Below are 16,926 nucleotides of genomic sequence, written 5' to 3'. Positions count from 1 at the left end.
GCGGTCACTAGTGGAAGTGCGTGCAGTTCTCCGGTATGAAAGTGCGTGTGGAAATAGTGCGTACGTCATCCATGAATGCTTGCAGACCTACAAGGAGAAGTCATGTCATGTCATGTCATGTCAAACGGTTGGTCGCTGGTGTTGTATATTTAGAGGGCGGAGTATGGAGGATGAAGGTCGAAGTGGGCGTCCACGATTGAAAACAACACCGCTAGAGTGCAGGACGTGGTGTTTATCGGACAGCGTCATAACTGTGTCAGACGTGGCAACCACACTGCGTATTGGCCGTGAAAGGGTACAGTACCGCCAGACATTGAAAATAGGTACAACATACTTCATTATTTTTGTCAGAACAACATACTTTTTTTGTAAAATAACTCAATTTCAATTAATACAGCGAAGCCGGGTACCAGTGTAGGAAAGAATGACAATTTATTTATTTAATTTATCATATGTGCACTCCCACAAAATAAATCCCTACATCCAGTTTGGTGAGATCTTTTGAAGTGAATGAACGTATGGTCGTCTGCTAACCGCAGATAGTAAATGTGAATATATGAGCATCTTTGAGACGATCCTTTGGCCACCTTTGGTGGGACCAAAGAGATGAAATTTACCTGAGCTTTGAGCGCCTGAAATGTGGCTGAGCAATACGGTAGCTAGGTGCTCCCCCATTTCAGCAAAGGTGCGAGAAGACCTAGAGAACGGCCATGTTTCGGCACTCTGCCGCTGGATCTTGTGCTGTTAAGACCTGTTTTAGTTGTGCTTCGTAATGACGAAAGAGTGGAGACATGGTATGCATGTGGAATATTTAAGAGTAGTTTGAAATAATAATTTCTCTATTTCAGGAACTTTTGTAGGGAGAATTAAATGTCAGGCAGGTAATATTAATGGGATTGTAGAAATCTTCTGAAGTGACCACCGGTTACAATGAAACCACGTGTAGCAATAAGTTGAAATACTTCCATGGGCTTAAGTTAAGCTGAATTACTAGCGTGTGTACAATAAGTTGAAATATTTAAGAAATAGCGTGTGTACCATAAGTTGAAATATTTAAGAAATGGCGTGTGCAGGACTTGAAATTAGAGACGAGTACTTCCACGTGGTGAGTACTGTGTGAGTCTCAAACTGTGTATGAGACAAAGGATAAAGAGAAGTCCTCGTCCATGGTATCAGTTGAGGACTCGCGTGTGTGATGAATATGTTCTTAATATTATTTTGCGTGATATGATTCCGTGTGACGCTAGATTCAAACTCTGAGAGAGAAGCAAGGTGAGTCGGCCGTCTATCCAGCAATGCCACATGGCTTGCATTGCACAGGAAGACGTGCATATATCTCCAGAGTTCATAGTAGGAAAGTAGAATTACCAAGTGGGGCAGTGTCGTGTGAAACTGGGATAAATATTAATTGAAGTGGAAAAGCTGAAAGTGATAATGTTGTGACTATTCACTGTCTTGTATTTCATATTGTAGTGTGGTGTATGTCATGTAATTTGGGTATGTGTGGTTTGCATGGGAGAGTAGCGAGGTAGTTTCAAAAGATTAGTGGGTTATGCTTGTTCCTTCTATACCGCTCGGTCTGGAGGAAAGTTTCGTGATGATGATTGTGAGAGTCGAAGTGTGAGAAATAATAAAAGATCCACCATCCTATCCAGAAAGTGCACTGTAGCGTTAATTAATTACGAGACCATAATATAGAGATTCACCAATGTAAAGCCATGCCCACTGGGCGGAATTTCTCATGTGTTATTGTTGTAGGTTATAGAATTTGTGTGTTTAGGTTATAGAATTTATCGGAATCAATAAGATAGTGAAAAGAAAAAGATTGGTGGACTTTTCCTTCGAATTGTATGCTGTCATGATGTCCCGAATTTATAATGTGTGCTCCATTCATATTCAGTGCGGTGGCCACGTGTTGATAAAAGCCGTTAAATAAAAGACATAAAGAAAATGTGGTATTGCCAGTGCGTAGTGAACAGTCTGAGTTCTGTAAATCACTGATAGTCAGATGTGCGTTTCCGTTGCGTATTATTCATACAGGAGGATAATTTGTAACTTAATTGTGAGTACGAGAGTTCATGTTACTCGATAAATAAGAATGAATCCACTCGCTTGGCAGACCACTCATCTTGCAGGCCTGACTGCTTGATGCCACAGTATGAGCAAGGCATGTGGGTGCCTGTCAGCCGTACTGAGGCCCATAAAAAGCCCCATGACGCTTTGTTTTACCGAAAAGTGTCTGCAAGATGGGTGCCAGAAAATCGATCTCGGACCACAAGGTACGCAACCTCGTTCAATAGATGCGGCACACACAAATGAGTTCCTGTACAGGATCATCACAGACGATGATACATGAGTGCACCACTTTATCCCAAAATCGAAGGCCGCCGCAAAGACGAGGAAGCGTCCCAGATCACCAGTGAGGAAAAAAGTCAAAGGATATGGGCGCAGTGTCCTGAGACGCAAGCTGTGTGACTCTACTTTATTTCCTCTAGTAAGGGACCGTAAATGTGGCACGGTGCTGCGACACCGTCACCAAACTCAGGATTACTATTCGACGAAAGTGACCAGGACTCACGAGGGAAGGTGTTATGATCTTAGAAGACAATGCAAAACATACACAGCAAGGCTGACAAAGGATCAGATTCGTCGCTTGGAATGGGAGAGGTTGGATCAGACGGCCTACAGCCCTGAGATTGCCCTATCGGACTTTCACCTGTTCTCTGCATTGAAAGCCACACTCCCGGGCGTCACTTCCATACCCGTGATCGAGTGAAACAGGCTGCGCGAAAATTCCTTGCACTGCAGGGCCCCAAGTTATACCGGAGTTTCTTCTAACTGATTGCACACTTGACTCATGTCTCTCTGTCGGTGGCGATTATGGCAAACCAGTACATGGTGTGTAGTTCATGATGCCATGGCTTATTTATTATCGGCAATAAAGCCTCCGTATGAAAGACAATGACGGAGCGCACTTTTGGAAGGTCTCCAGTATAACTTAACATCAACAATGACGTGGTATTCCTGTAAAACGTATGGTAAAGTGGTTGTCTCCGCGTGATCTTTTTCCTTAATCTTCTTCTTCTTTTTTTTTGCTGGAATTATCTTCACGGGTTCGGTATGTCTTTTTGGTTTGGCACAGTTAGTGAACGAGATTGGCCAGATGTCTTGATAATTCTCTTAATAACAATAAAAGTAGATTTATATTCAGTTTTTCTCGACAATGGCTACAAATCGTAAATTGGTAAACATTAGTAAGCTGGATTTTCATATGGCTGTGTAGATTGTGATTTGTGTGGAATACACTTGCCAGCCGGTGTGGCTGAGTGGTTCTAGACGCTTCAGTCTGTAACCGCGCAACCGCTACGGACGCAGGTTCGAATCCTGCCTCGGGCATGGATGTGTGTGCTGTCCTTAAGTTAGTTAGGGTTAAGTAGTTCTAAGTTCTATGGGACTGATGACCTCATATGTTAAGTCCCATAGTGCTCAGAGCCATTTGAACCATCATGGAATACACTTAGTCCCTTGTGAAACTGCTAGGCTTGGCTATCGTGGTATTTTGCATTATTGTTAAACACTGGAACATAAGAAACAATAGCTGCACCTGTTTTGCTATTTTCATAATTAATGCAGGTGGGAATAATCTTTTAAGGTAGTTAATCTTTTAGAAAGGAGGAAGGTATTCGTTCCACAAAAGCAAACCGTAAAACATAATATATTATGGATTAGGCGACTATCTCATAGACACATCTTTCAAGATCTCAAACGTCTTAAAGCAGCTTGTCGATATGGACATTACTCTATGAAATTTATGTATACATACACCTCAGCTCAAATAATAGAGCCCATTAGTACTAAATTGCGTGGAAAAACAATCGCTAACACTCTAATTTATAATGGTCTTTGACTGAAAAATGTCTGGGATATTCTGCGACAAGAATTTCTGATTGGATGCTAAAAATATGTAAAATTCGAATCTGTTTTCAACAGTAAATTACAAATCTTTCTTTTAGATACCTCCTTGTTACCTCGTCAGGTTCGGCCGGCCGAAGTGGCCGTGCGGTTAAAGGCGCTGCAGTCTGGAACCGCAAGGCCGCTACGGTCGCAGGTTCGAATCCTGCCTCGGGCATGGATGTTTGTGATGTCCTTAGGTTAGTTAGGTTTAACTAGTTCTAAGTTCTAGGGGACTAATGACCTCAGCAGTTGAGTCCCATAGTGCTCAGAGCCATTTGAACCAACCTCGTCAGGTTCAATCTAGATATAGTAGTACTCAGTGAAGTCAAATAGAAAGAAGACAAGGATTTCTGGTCGGATGAGTATAGGATAATATAAACAGCAGCAGATAATGGTATACCGGGAGTAGGATTCGTTATAAATAGTAAGTTATGGCAGAGAGTGTGTTATTGTGAACCGTTCAGTGATAGCGTTGTTCTTAAGAGAATCGACACGACAATGATAGGTCAGGTATACATACCAACGTTGCAAGCTGAAGGCGAAGAGATACAGAAAGCATATTAGGACATTGAAAGGGTAACACAGAAAATCTAACAGTCATGGTGGACTGGAATGTAGCTGTAGGGAAACGAGCGGGGGAAAAGTTTACAGAAGAATATGGGCTTGGGACAAGGAATGAGATTGGAGAAAGACTAATTGAGTTCTGTAACAAATTTCAGCTCTTAATAGCGAATTCTCTGTTCAAGAATCACAAGAGGAGGAGATATATTTGGAAAAGGCCGGGTGATGTGGGATGATTTCAGGTAGATTACACTACGGTCAGACAGAGATTCCGAAATCAGTTACCGGACTGTAAGGCGTACCCAGGAGCAGATATAAATTCAGATGACAATGTACTAGCGATGCAGAGTGGCCTGAAGTTTAAGAGATTAATCAGAGAGAATAAATACACAAAGAACTGGGATATGGAAGGAGTAAGGAATGACGAGATACGCTTGAAATTCTCTAAGGCTATAGATACAGCAATAAGGAATAGCTCAGTAGGCAGTACAGTTGAAGAGGAATGGACATCTCTAAAAAGGGCCATCACAGAAGTTGGAAAGAAAAAAATTGGAACAAATAAGGTAATTGAAACCATGGCTAACAGAAGAAATACTTTAGTTGATCGATGAAAGGAGGAGGTACAAAAATGTTCAGGGACATTCGGGATACAGACATACAAGTCGCTGAGAAATGAAGTAAGTAGGAAGTGTAGGGAAGCTAAGACGAAATGGCTGCATGAAAAATGGGAAGAAATCGAAAGAGAAATGATTGTCGGAAGGACTGACTTAGCATATAGAAAAGTCAAAACAACCTTCGGTGAAATTAAAAGCACGGGTGGTAACATTATGAGTGCAACGGGATTTCCACTGTTAAATGCACAAGAGAGAGAGCGGGTAGATGGTAAGAACACATTGAAAGCCTCTATGAGGGTGAAGATTTGTCTGATGTGATAGAAGAAGAAACAGGAGTCGATTTAGAAGAGATAGGGGATCCAGTACTAGAATCAGAATTTAAGAGAGCTTTGGACGACTTAAGATTTGATCAGGTAGAATGGATAGATAACATTCCACCAGAATTTTGAAAATCATTGGGGGAAGTGGCAACAAAACGACTATTCAGGTAGGGATGTATAATGTAAGAGTCTGACGCCATACCATCTGACTTTCGGGGGAAAAAAACCATCCACACAATTTCGAAGACTGCAAGAGCTGACAAGTGCAAGAACTATCGCAAAATAAGTTTAACAGCTCATCCGTCCAAGTTACTGACGAGAATAATATACAGAAGAATAGAAAGGAAATTGAGGATGCTTTAGATGACGACCAGTTTGGCTTTAGGAATGGTAAAGGCACCAGTGAGGCAATTCTGACGTTGCGGTTGATATGGAAGCAAGACTTAAGAAAAATCAAGACACGTTTATAGGATCTGTCGACCTGGAAAAAGCATTCGACAATGTAAAATGGTGCTAGATGTTGGAAATTCTGAGGTAAACAGGGGTAAGCAATAGGGCGAAGCGGGTAATAAACAGTATGTACAAAAGCCGAGAGGTAATAATGAGAGTGGACGACCAAGAACGAAGTCCTCGGATTAAAAAGGGTCTAAGACAGCGATGTAGTCTTTCGCCTCTACTGCTCAATCTGTACATCGAAGAAGCAATGATGGAAATAAAGATGGGTTCAGAACTGGAACTAAAATTCAAGGTGAAATGATATCAATGATACGATTCGCTGATGACAATGCTATCATGAGTGAAAGTGAAGAATAATTACATCATATGCTGAATGGAATCAACAGTCTAATGAATACAGAATATTGAATGAGTAAATCGAAGAGAGAGGAAAGTAACGAGAAGTAATAGAAATGAGACAGTGGGAAACTTTACATCAGGAATGATGGTCACGAACTTAATGAACTTACGGATTTCTACTTCCTAGACAGCAAAATAATGAATGACGGACGGAGCAAGGAGAACATCAAAAAGTAGACTGGCACTGCAAAAAAGGACATTTCTAGCCAACGTAAGTCTTCTAGTACCAAACATAAGCCTTAATGTGGGGAAAATTTTTTTGATAATGTACGTTTGGAGCTCAGCATTGTGTGGTGACGAAACATTGTTGTTGTTGTTGTTGTTGTAGTCTTCAGTCCTGAGACTGGTTTGATGCAGCTCTCCATGCTACTCTATCCTGTGCAAGCTTCTTCATCTCCCAGTACCTACTGCAACCTACATCCTTCTGAATCTGCTTAGTGTATTCATCTCTTGGTCTCCCCCTACGATTTTTACCCTCCGCGCAGCCCTCCAATACTAAATTGGCGATCCCTTGATGCCTCAGAACATGTCCTACCAACCGATCCCTTCTTCTGGTCAAGTTGTGCCACAAAGTCCTCTTCTCCCCAATTCTATTTAATACATCCTCATTAGTTATGTGATCTACCCATCTAATCTTCAGCATTCTTCTGTAGCACCACATTTCGAAATCTTCTATTCTCTTCTTGTCTAAACTATTTATCGTCCATGTTTCACTTCGATACATGGCTACACTCCATATAAATACTTTCAGAAACGACTTCCTGACACTTAAATCTAAACTCGATGTTAACAAATTTGTCTTCTTCAGAAACGCTTTCCTTGCCATTGCCAGTCTACATTTATATCCTCTCTACTTCGACCATCATCAGTTAGTTTGCTCCCCAAATAGCAAAACTCCTTTACTACTTTAAGTGTCTCATTTCCTAATCTAATTCCCTCAGTATCACCAAACTAAATTTGACAACATTCCATTATCCTCGTTTTACTTTTGTTGATGTTCATCTTATATCCTCCTTTCGACAGTGGGAAAACAGGAACAGAAGAGAATCGAAGCATTTGAGACGCGGTGCTACAGACGAATGTTGAAAATTAGGTGGACTGATAAGGTGGGAAAGCAGGAGGTTCTGTGCAGGCTAAGAGAGGAAAGGAATAATGACCGCTATACTGGGGGGATTTTTTTAGATAAACTGTGGAAGATATCGACTAACATTGTGACAGATACTTTTTTACTAGTGTTTATTAAATATTTTACATCATATAAGATCTTAATATTTTATGCCCCTCGTATAATACAACGCCATATTTTGAATTTTCTAGTTACTCTGTTTCTGTATCGGTAAGTTCTTGTAACAATTTTTTAACTCAGTTCTCAAAAATTGGATGAAACATGAGTGCTCGTAACCGTAACGAAATTTGAAACCAGCGAAAATAAATTCCGGGAAGTTAACGGCGCAGATGCGCCAACTTTTGCTTTGTAGCGCGCGCGTTAATGACGTAAGGCAGTTAGAACTCTTTCACACGGCGCAAACTGAGCTAACGCATTTAGTCGCCAGCGGAGGCATAATTTCTTCAGGGGCGGCGGGCCGTGTTATTGGCCGCCACGTATCGGTAATGTGCCACCGGCTCGCCGAACTGCTGACGGGCAGGTGGCGGCCGCGGGGGAGGGAGTCCACCCGACACCGCTGGCTCTGGTGTGGGCCGCTGGGCAAGCAGTTGTGAGATAGTGGCAAATAATGTGCGATTGCGGAACTTTTACACTATCTGACCAAAATTATACCGACATCTATTACGTAAACTGCATGCACAGGCCCTGGCGGACCATAAATCCACTCTAGTGAAACGTAGTAAAGGACAATCGTTGACCAAGGAGAGGGTACTAAACATAATTACGTATGTGCTAGATCGTCCGTAGGGCAGTAAAAAAAAAAAAGAAGAAGAAAGAAGCATTCTGAATAAGTCCGCAGTAATATGACCGTGTAGTGCACAAGAAAAACAGCGGAGATTCCAACTAGGACGAGGCACACTTTGTTTGTTTGCGTGTATCAAGGATGCTCTACACAGTTTACAGGATGTCCATGATGGGTACCTACTACACTGTTGTTGTTGTTGTTGTGGTCTTCAGTCCTGAGACTGGTTTGATGCAGCTCTCCATGCTACTCTATCCTGTGCAAGCTTCTTCATCTCGCAGTACCTACAGCAGCCTATGTCCTTCTCAATCTGCTTAATGGATTCATCTCTTTGTCTCCCTCTACGATTTTTACCTTCCACGCTGCCCTCCAATACTAAATGGGTGATACCTTGATGCCTCAGAACATGTCCTACCAACCGATCCCTTCTTCTAGTCAAGTTGTGCCAGAAGCTCCTCTTCTCCCCAATTCTATTCAATACCTCCTCATTAGTTATGTGATCTACCCATCTAATCTCCAGCAATCTTCTGTAGCACCACATTTCGAAAGCTTCTATTCTCTTATTGTCCAAACTATTTATCGTCCATGTTTCACTTCCATACATGGCTACACTCCGTATATAAATCCTTTCAGAAACGACTTCCTGATACTTAAGTCTATACTCGCTGTTAACAAATTTCTCTTCTTCAGAAACGCTTTCCTTGCCATTGCCAGTCTACATTTTATATCCTCTCTACTTCGACCATCATCAGTTATTTTGCTCCCCAAATAGCAAAACTCCTTTACTACTTTAAGTGTCTCATTTCCTAATCTAATTCCCTCAGCATCACCCGATTTAATCCGACTACATTCCATTATCCTCGTTTTGCTTTTGTTGATGTTCATCTTATATCCTCCTTTCAAGACACTGTCCATTCCGTTCAACTGCTCCTCCAGGTCCTTTGCTGTCTCTGACAGAATTACAATGTCATTGGCGAACCTCAAAGTTTTTATTTCTTCTCTATGGATTTTAGATCCTACTCCGAATTTTTCTTTTGTTTCCTTTACTGCTTGCTCAATATACGGATTGAATAATATCGGGGATAGGCTAAAACCCTGTCTCGCTCCCTCCCCAACCACTGCTTCCCTTTCATGCCCCTCGACTCTTGTATCTGCCATCTGGTTTCTGTACAAATTGTAAATAGCCTTTCGCTCCCTGTATATTACACTGGACTCGCATTCGGGAGGACGACGGTTCAATCCCGCGTCCGGCCATCCTGATTTAGGTTTTCCGTGATTTCCCTAAATCACTCCATGCCAATGCCGGGATGGTTCCTCTGAAAGGGCACGGCCGACTTCCTTCCCCATCCTTCCCTAATCCGATGAGACCGATGACCACGCTGTCTGGTCTCCTTCCCCAAACCAACCAACCAACCTGTATATTACCCTGCCACCTTCAGAATTTGAAAGAGAGTATTCCAGTCAACATTGTCAAAAGCTTTCTCTAAGTCTACAAATTATGCACATCAAATTGCGCGTGACATACACTGAAGAGCCAAAAACACTGGTACACCTGCCTAATATCATGTAGCGCCCCCGCGAGCACGCAGTAATGCCGCAACACGACGTGGCGTGGACTCGACTGACGTCTGAAGCAGTGCTGGAGGGAACTGACACCATGGACCGTGCAGGGCTGTCCATAAATCCGCAAGAGTACGACCGTGTGGCGGTCTCTTCTGAACACCACGTTGCAAGGCATCCAAGATATGCTCAATAATGTTCATGTCTGAAGAGTTTAATGGCAGGCGGAGGTGTTTAAACCGAGATGAATGTTCCTGGAGCCACTCTGTAGCAATTCTGGACGTGAGAGGTGTCGCATTGTCCTGCTTGGATTTCCCATGCCCGTCGGAATGCACAATGGACATGACTGGGTGCAGGTGATCAGACAGGATGCTTACGTACGTCATCTGTCCGAGCCCCATCTAGACGTATCAGGGGTCTTATATCACTCCAACTGCACACGCCCCACACCATTACAGAGCCTCCGCCAACTTCAAAAGTCTCCTGCTGACATGCATATACGTGGCTGTTTCCATACCCGTACACGTCCATCCGTTCGATACAAGTTGAAACGAGACTCGTCCGCCCAGGCAAGATGTTTCGGCTCTAAAGCCCATATCGATGAAGGTTCGTTGAATGGTTCGCACGCTGACACTTTCTAATGACCCAGAATTGAAATTTGCAGCAATTTGCGGAAGGGTTGCACTTCTGGTACGTTGAACGATTCTCTTCAGTCGTATTTCTTCCCGTTATTGCAGGATCTTTCTCCGGCCACAGGATGTCGAAGATTTGATCTTCTACCGATTTCCTAATATTCGCAGCCGGCCGCGGTGGCCGTGCGGTTCTAGGCGCTCCAGTCCGGAGTCGCGCTGCTGCTACTGTCGCAGGTTCGAATCCTGCTTCGGGCATGGGTGTGTGTGATGTCCCTAGGTTAGTTAGGTTTAAGTAGTTCTAAGTTCCAGGGGACTGATGCCCACAGCAGTTGAGTCCCATAGTGCTCAGAGCCATTTTTGAACCTAATATTCGCGATTCACTCGTGAAATGGTCGTACTGGAAAATCCTCACTTCATCACTACTTCGGAGATGTTGTTCCCCATCGCTCGTGCGCCGACTATAACACCACGTTCAAACTTACTTAAATCTTGATAACCTGCCATTGTAGCAGCAGTAACGTTCTAACAACTGCACTAGACATTTCTCTTATATATGCGTTACCGACCGTAGCTCCGCCTGTTCCCATATTTCTGAATTTGAATACGTATGCCTATACCAGTTTCTTTGTCGCATCAGGGTAGATTACAGTGATCTCAAGAGAAGCAGTGGATGGCTGCATAACGTCAAACAGTACTACTGAATTGAAAGATGTGAGATAACAAAAGTTCAAACAATGCGCCATCTTCACGATGCACAGCGAACTCCAGCATCGGACCGGAAACTTGTAGATTAGATAAACAAACATACCCCATCGTTCAGACTGGAATTTGTTTACAACTCCGACCAATCGGAGTTTGAAGAGAAAAGTCATATGAAAGGAACCCTGGAAATTACAGATACCAAGAGTTGTATCAAGATCAACTAACATTAGTGTAAACACGTTCATATATAATTATGCCGACTGTTAATCTGGATGGTAAGTTGGCTGAAAAGTTATCTGTTGGGCTGCGAGTTGCTGAAGGTGCTCTGGCCAAGATTCTTTCTCGTGTGCGTGATCTAGAAAGGGGCAGTAGGTAATATATACGTCACAGGAAGCAAGAGTGAAAAAATTGGGGTAAAAGAACTACAACTATGGTATGAGCACTGTTTTTGGCTAATAGCTGGTCAAAATAAATTGATTTTGCTTGATTACTGGTCTGGGTGTAAAAATCGTAGTCGCTTAGAGCAAGCTATTCCTGCTGAAAAGTGTATAATATTGCAGTTCATATGACCTGTAACCGTTGGAGAATTTCAGCGTCTGGAAGTTCTTTTTTCTGTGCTTATGAAACATATTACCGCTCTATTGTGGCTTCACTTTAAACGATAACTATTAACAATCCTCGACGATGGTCAACTGGTTGGTTGGTTTTCACAGGTCAATTATTCATGTTCGCCATTGCTCAACAGTACCTACGTTCAAAATTGTATTTTCTGTACGATTTTCGCAGCACTGAGTGTACGTCATCGTGATCCAGTACCAAGAGACATGCAGCAGCAATAATAAGACTAGAACAGTTTGCAGTCAGCCGTCATACAGGCACACAACCATTCACTCAGATACACACTCAAGAGCCAAAGAAACTGATATAGGCATGCGTATTCAAATATAGAGATATGTAAACAGTCAGAATACGGCGCATATATAAGACAACAAATGTCTGGCGCAGTTGTTATTTCGTTTATTGCTGCTACAATGGCAGGTTATCAAGATTTAAGTGAGTTTGAACGTGGTATTATAGTGGGACAAGGGATGGGACACGCCGGCCGTTGTGACCGAGCGGTTCTAGGCGCTTCAGTCCGGAACCGCGCTGCTGCTACGGTCGCACGTTCGAATCCTGCCTCAGGCATGGATGTTCTTAGGTTAGTCAGGCTTAAGAAGTTCTAAGTCTAGGGGACTGATGACCTCAGATGTTAAGTCCCATAGTGCTTAGAGCTATTTGAACCATTTTTGTATGGGACACAGCATCTCCGAGGTAGCGATGAAATGGCAATTTTCCCGTACGACCATTTCACGAGTGTATGGTGAATATCAGGAATCCGATAAAACATCAAGTCTCCGACGTTACGGACGCCGGAAAAAGATCCTCGAAATTGGAAATTTGTGGTAAGTTCTATGGGAGCAACTGCTGAAGTCATCGGTCCCTAAGCGTACACACTACTTAATCTAATTCAAACTAACTTACGCCAAGGACAACACACACAGTCATGCCCGAGGAAGGATTCGAACCTCCGACGGGGGGAACCATGCGAACCGTGACAAGGCGCCCTAGACGGCACGCCTACTACGTGTGGCAAAAGGTCCTGCAAGAAAGGGACCAACAACGACTGAAGCTAATCGTTCAACGTAACAGAAGTGCAACCCTTTCGAAAATTGCTGCAGATTTCAATGCTGGGCCATCGACAAGTGTCAGTGTGTGAACCATTCAACGAAACATCATCAGTATGAGCTTTCGGAGCCCACTCGTGTACCCTTGAGACTGCACAACACAAAACTTCACGCCTCGCCTTGGCCCGTCAATACCTACATTGGACTGTTGATGACTGTAAACATGTTGCCTAGTCAGAAGAGTTTCGTTTCAAATTGTATCGAGCGGATGGACGTTTACGGGTATGGAGACAACCTCATGAACCCATTGACTCTGCATGTTGGCAGGGGGTCTCTTCAAGCTGGTGGAGACTCTGTAATGGTGTGGAGGGCATGGAGTTGGAGTGATGTGGGACCCCTGATACGTCTAGGTACGACTCTGACAAGTGACACGTACGTAAGCATCGTGTCTGATCACCTGCATCCATTCACTTCCATTGTGAATTCCGACGAACGTGGGCAATTCTAGTAGGACAATGTGACACTCCACACGTCCAGAATTGCTACAGAGTGGCTACAGGATCACTCTTCCGAGTTATAACACTTCCTATTGCCACCATTCTCCAAAGACATGAACATTATGGAGCATATCTGGGATGCCTTGCAACGCGCTGTTCAGAAGAGATGTCCTCCCTCCCTCCCCCCCCCCCCCTCCACCGATACTCTTATGGATTTATGTTCAGCCCTGCAGGTTTCATGGTGTTCAGATCCCTGCAACACTACTTCAGAGATTGGTCGAGTCCATGCCACCTCGTGTTGCAGCATTTCTGCTTCTGCGTGTTCGCAGGGGCCCTACACAATATTAGGCAGGTGTACCAGTTTCTATGGGTCTTCAGTGTATAAAATACCACCATTTTGATAATACTAAAGCCACGGTGAAAGTTAGGCAGGCACAGCCCTTTGGTGCTTCCATGAGACGAAACACAGACACTGAGACTTTGTAGCGTGGGTGCAAATTACATGGTAAAACAGCAATGATATGACACATTCTGACGACACAGTGTGAAGTTGGTGATATACCAGCGAGCGGGGCCGACGCCCGGTGACTGCCCTCTGCTGCAGCAGCTGCCGCGGCCACAAAGGAGCCGCCTCAACTCATTTCCCTCAATCACAACGGCGAAACAATTCGTAATTTAGAGCTCGACCGGTTCCGTGGCACTTTTTTCTGGCCCTTCAAGGAAATGCCTTAACTCATTCTCTCCTCATCCCACCCCACCCTGTTACCGTTCTCTGGAGGCTCTCAATATACCTGCGGACAGAGAGCTAAGTAACATTATGGCCGGGAATAATAAAGATATAACAAAGAACCGAAGACCTCATTACCGCTGTCGCGGGTGAGAAAGTGTTTATGGGGAAGCCGGCCGAACTGGCCAATAGCGGCGCGTCCGCCGCGAATGACAAACAATCTCATATTTAACGAGAATTAGCGGTCAGCGCGAGACAAAAAGGGTCGAAGACTTCAGGCAGTGTTTCGCATGGATAGATCTCTATTAACCCCAGAACAACACGACTTTCGCATAAATATCGGAACGTATAACTACCGGAACTAAGAGGACTCCAGAGCCAATTTTCGTCAGGATACCCGCAAAATATGTGTGTTTCAGCGTCATTATAATTTTTACGTTTTGATGTCCACTCGACATCATCCACTAACTTGAGGTGATAGAAAATTTGAAAAATTCTTCCCCTTCTTACAGAAAGCAGTAGATCTCAACGTTCTTTGTTGCTACAGACATGTATGTGTTCGATGTGTCTCGAATTGTGCTTGGCAACTTAGTTTTTCCTCCTACGTGACTATGAAGCATGCTTTTATTCGACATCTAAAATAATTAAGTGGGTCAAGTAGCTGGCTAAAGACAGCGAATGATAGTGGATAGTTTAAGTTTGTAGAGAGTTACAGTGTTCCGACGACATACACGGATGCCTTATAAACAATAAAACTACCCTTATATACAAGAATTAGGCTCTATACTGCGATTCCAAATTTTTCAGTTGAAAATTTGTTTCAGAAACGAAATAAATTACATTTACAAATTTAAACGAAGGTTCCTTTCGTAAATAAAACAAGTTCCATGTCCAAATTAAAACTAACGTTTCTTTCGTAAGTAAAATAAAATTCCGTAATCAGCAGTCGTTGAGAAATATTACTATTTTATTTGCTAGTCCTTAGGAATGGACTCAACTCTTTTGTAGCTTCAAAACATTTAATAAGAACTTTTGCAATTATTACACCTACATTTAAAATACTTTTTGTGGCATAATACATCTTAATAGATAAATTTTTCAGTAAAACCTTGAAATATTTCTTTTTTTTGGTGCTAACTTTGCCAGGCGAGTCTCAGTACGACTTTGTTCTTGGTTGCAGCCCGTTGTGAGAAGTTCTTAGAGAGATTTCATGAAGTAAATTTCTTGTGCATAGCTCTCAGAAACCACAAGCTTAATGTGGTTTGAATTAGTAATGTAAAATTCTTCAAGCACGAGATGTCGTAATGAAGAGGAAATGGAGTAATGCGAATATTTACGAAACTAGAATTTCGATTTTCAATACTACAACGACTACGTAAGTTCAATTTTATGCGTGTTTCACATTAGTACCTTGGACAGAGAATAAGAAATTTCAACGTTAACCTCAAGAATTCAGCAAATGTAATCGTACAAGTGCTCAATCATGATTTCATTGCATTATTTCATATTTTCAATTTTTTTGATAAGTTTACTAACACATGTTTTAACACGTAACTCTAGGAGGGAACAGGTGAATACTTACAACGTCCTCGGCATGTATTTACGCCATTTGTTTCAGTAACCCATTTCCTTCAAAACTTCAGATGTTCATCTGCTTAGTACACTCACGATTCTCAATCTGACTCTATTGTGACAGGCAAAATTAAAATTATCATTGATGCATCCTGGGTCCATTTTTTTGTTCTTCTAGTAAATTACCAGTTGTCATATAGCCAGCTTGTTACAGACTTATTTTTTTCTTTTGTAACATTTCTAATTCTTGTTCTTCAATGATCTGAGCTTCTTTCCCATCTTACAATCGGTATCTTCTGGGATGTTTTTGTTTGGTGTCGGATGGTGATGTAGCCAGTATGTGTACAAATCCAAAGACCTGGCGTTAAATCCACAGGCAGTTCTCGGAATTTTCCTGCATATTATCGCATCTTTTACCTTTAGCAGTGATTAGTAAACTTGAAAAATGTCATGTTGCAAAGTGGTTCGGAATCCACACTAAACAGTGTCTATAACTATGCTGATGATTTCAACCGTCGGCGGAAGTCAAACACGTGAAATATCTAACAGGACCATCCCTAATTAAGGTTCGCATTGTTCAAACCAATCTTCATGTTCAGGCCAGCGTTATCCTTGCAGTGTTATATAATTTGTAAATTTCTACTTGTTATATTATCTTACAGTTACATCTTAACATCTCTAAATATTCAGATAGAGGTATGTATATTTAGCTATTTAGACAAAAAATTTTAAAATTTATGTTTAGCCTTTCTTTCTACTATCACACTGTCAACATACCACTTACATAAAGGCGGTAATATCTATATTCTATGATTATTCCTGAAGACTTTTTGCTGTTAAGGATGTCTCATCTCATCTCAGTATGTAGAGTTACGTGTTCCTGTGTAAGTCTTGCAGTGGTTTAATGAAACGGAACAGAAGTTCTCTAGCCTTCGTTATTTTGCATAATTTACTTCGGTCCACCTTGGGAAACCTCCTTGAATAATTTGATAGCATATCTGTCACAGTATCCATCTCTTTCTTCGTCTGCATAGGCTATTTCACTCTCTTCATTAATAGCTGGTAATTTTAAGAGACAGTGTTTCCCTAATCAGTCTTGTAATGTGTTCATTTTATTCCTTTGACCTTTGCTGCTCATTGCTTTTCTAACATCATATCGCACTGCCAGCATACGAGTTACAGAGAGGCGGTAATATCTCTCTCTGTTTTAATAACGATCACAGCTAGGGTTTGACTGATGCTCTCTTATTTTTTATCTGTAATCCATAATTTATCCTATAATTATGCTGTGTCACCGATTTATCTATGAAATTTTATCTTTGTTTCAATTTTTTGATTCTTAAGTACCTTCTCATCATTCT

Source organism: Schistocerca cancellata, chromosome 7 (genome assembly GCF_023864275.1).
Source record: "Schistocerca cancellata isolate TAMUIC-IGC-003103 chromosome 7, iqSchCanc2.1, whole genome shotgun sequence".
Lineage (NCBI taxonomy): Eukaryota > Metazoa > Arthropoda > Insecta > Orthoptera > Acrididae > Schistocerca > Schistocerca cancellata.
This window is presented reverse-complemented; position numbering follows the sequence as displayed.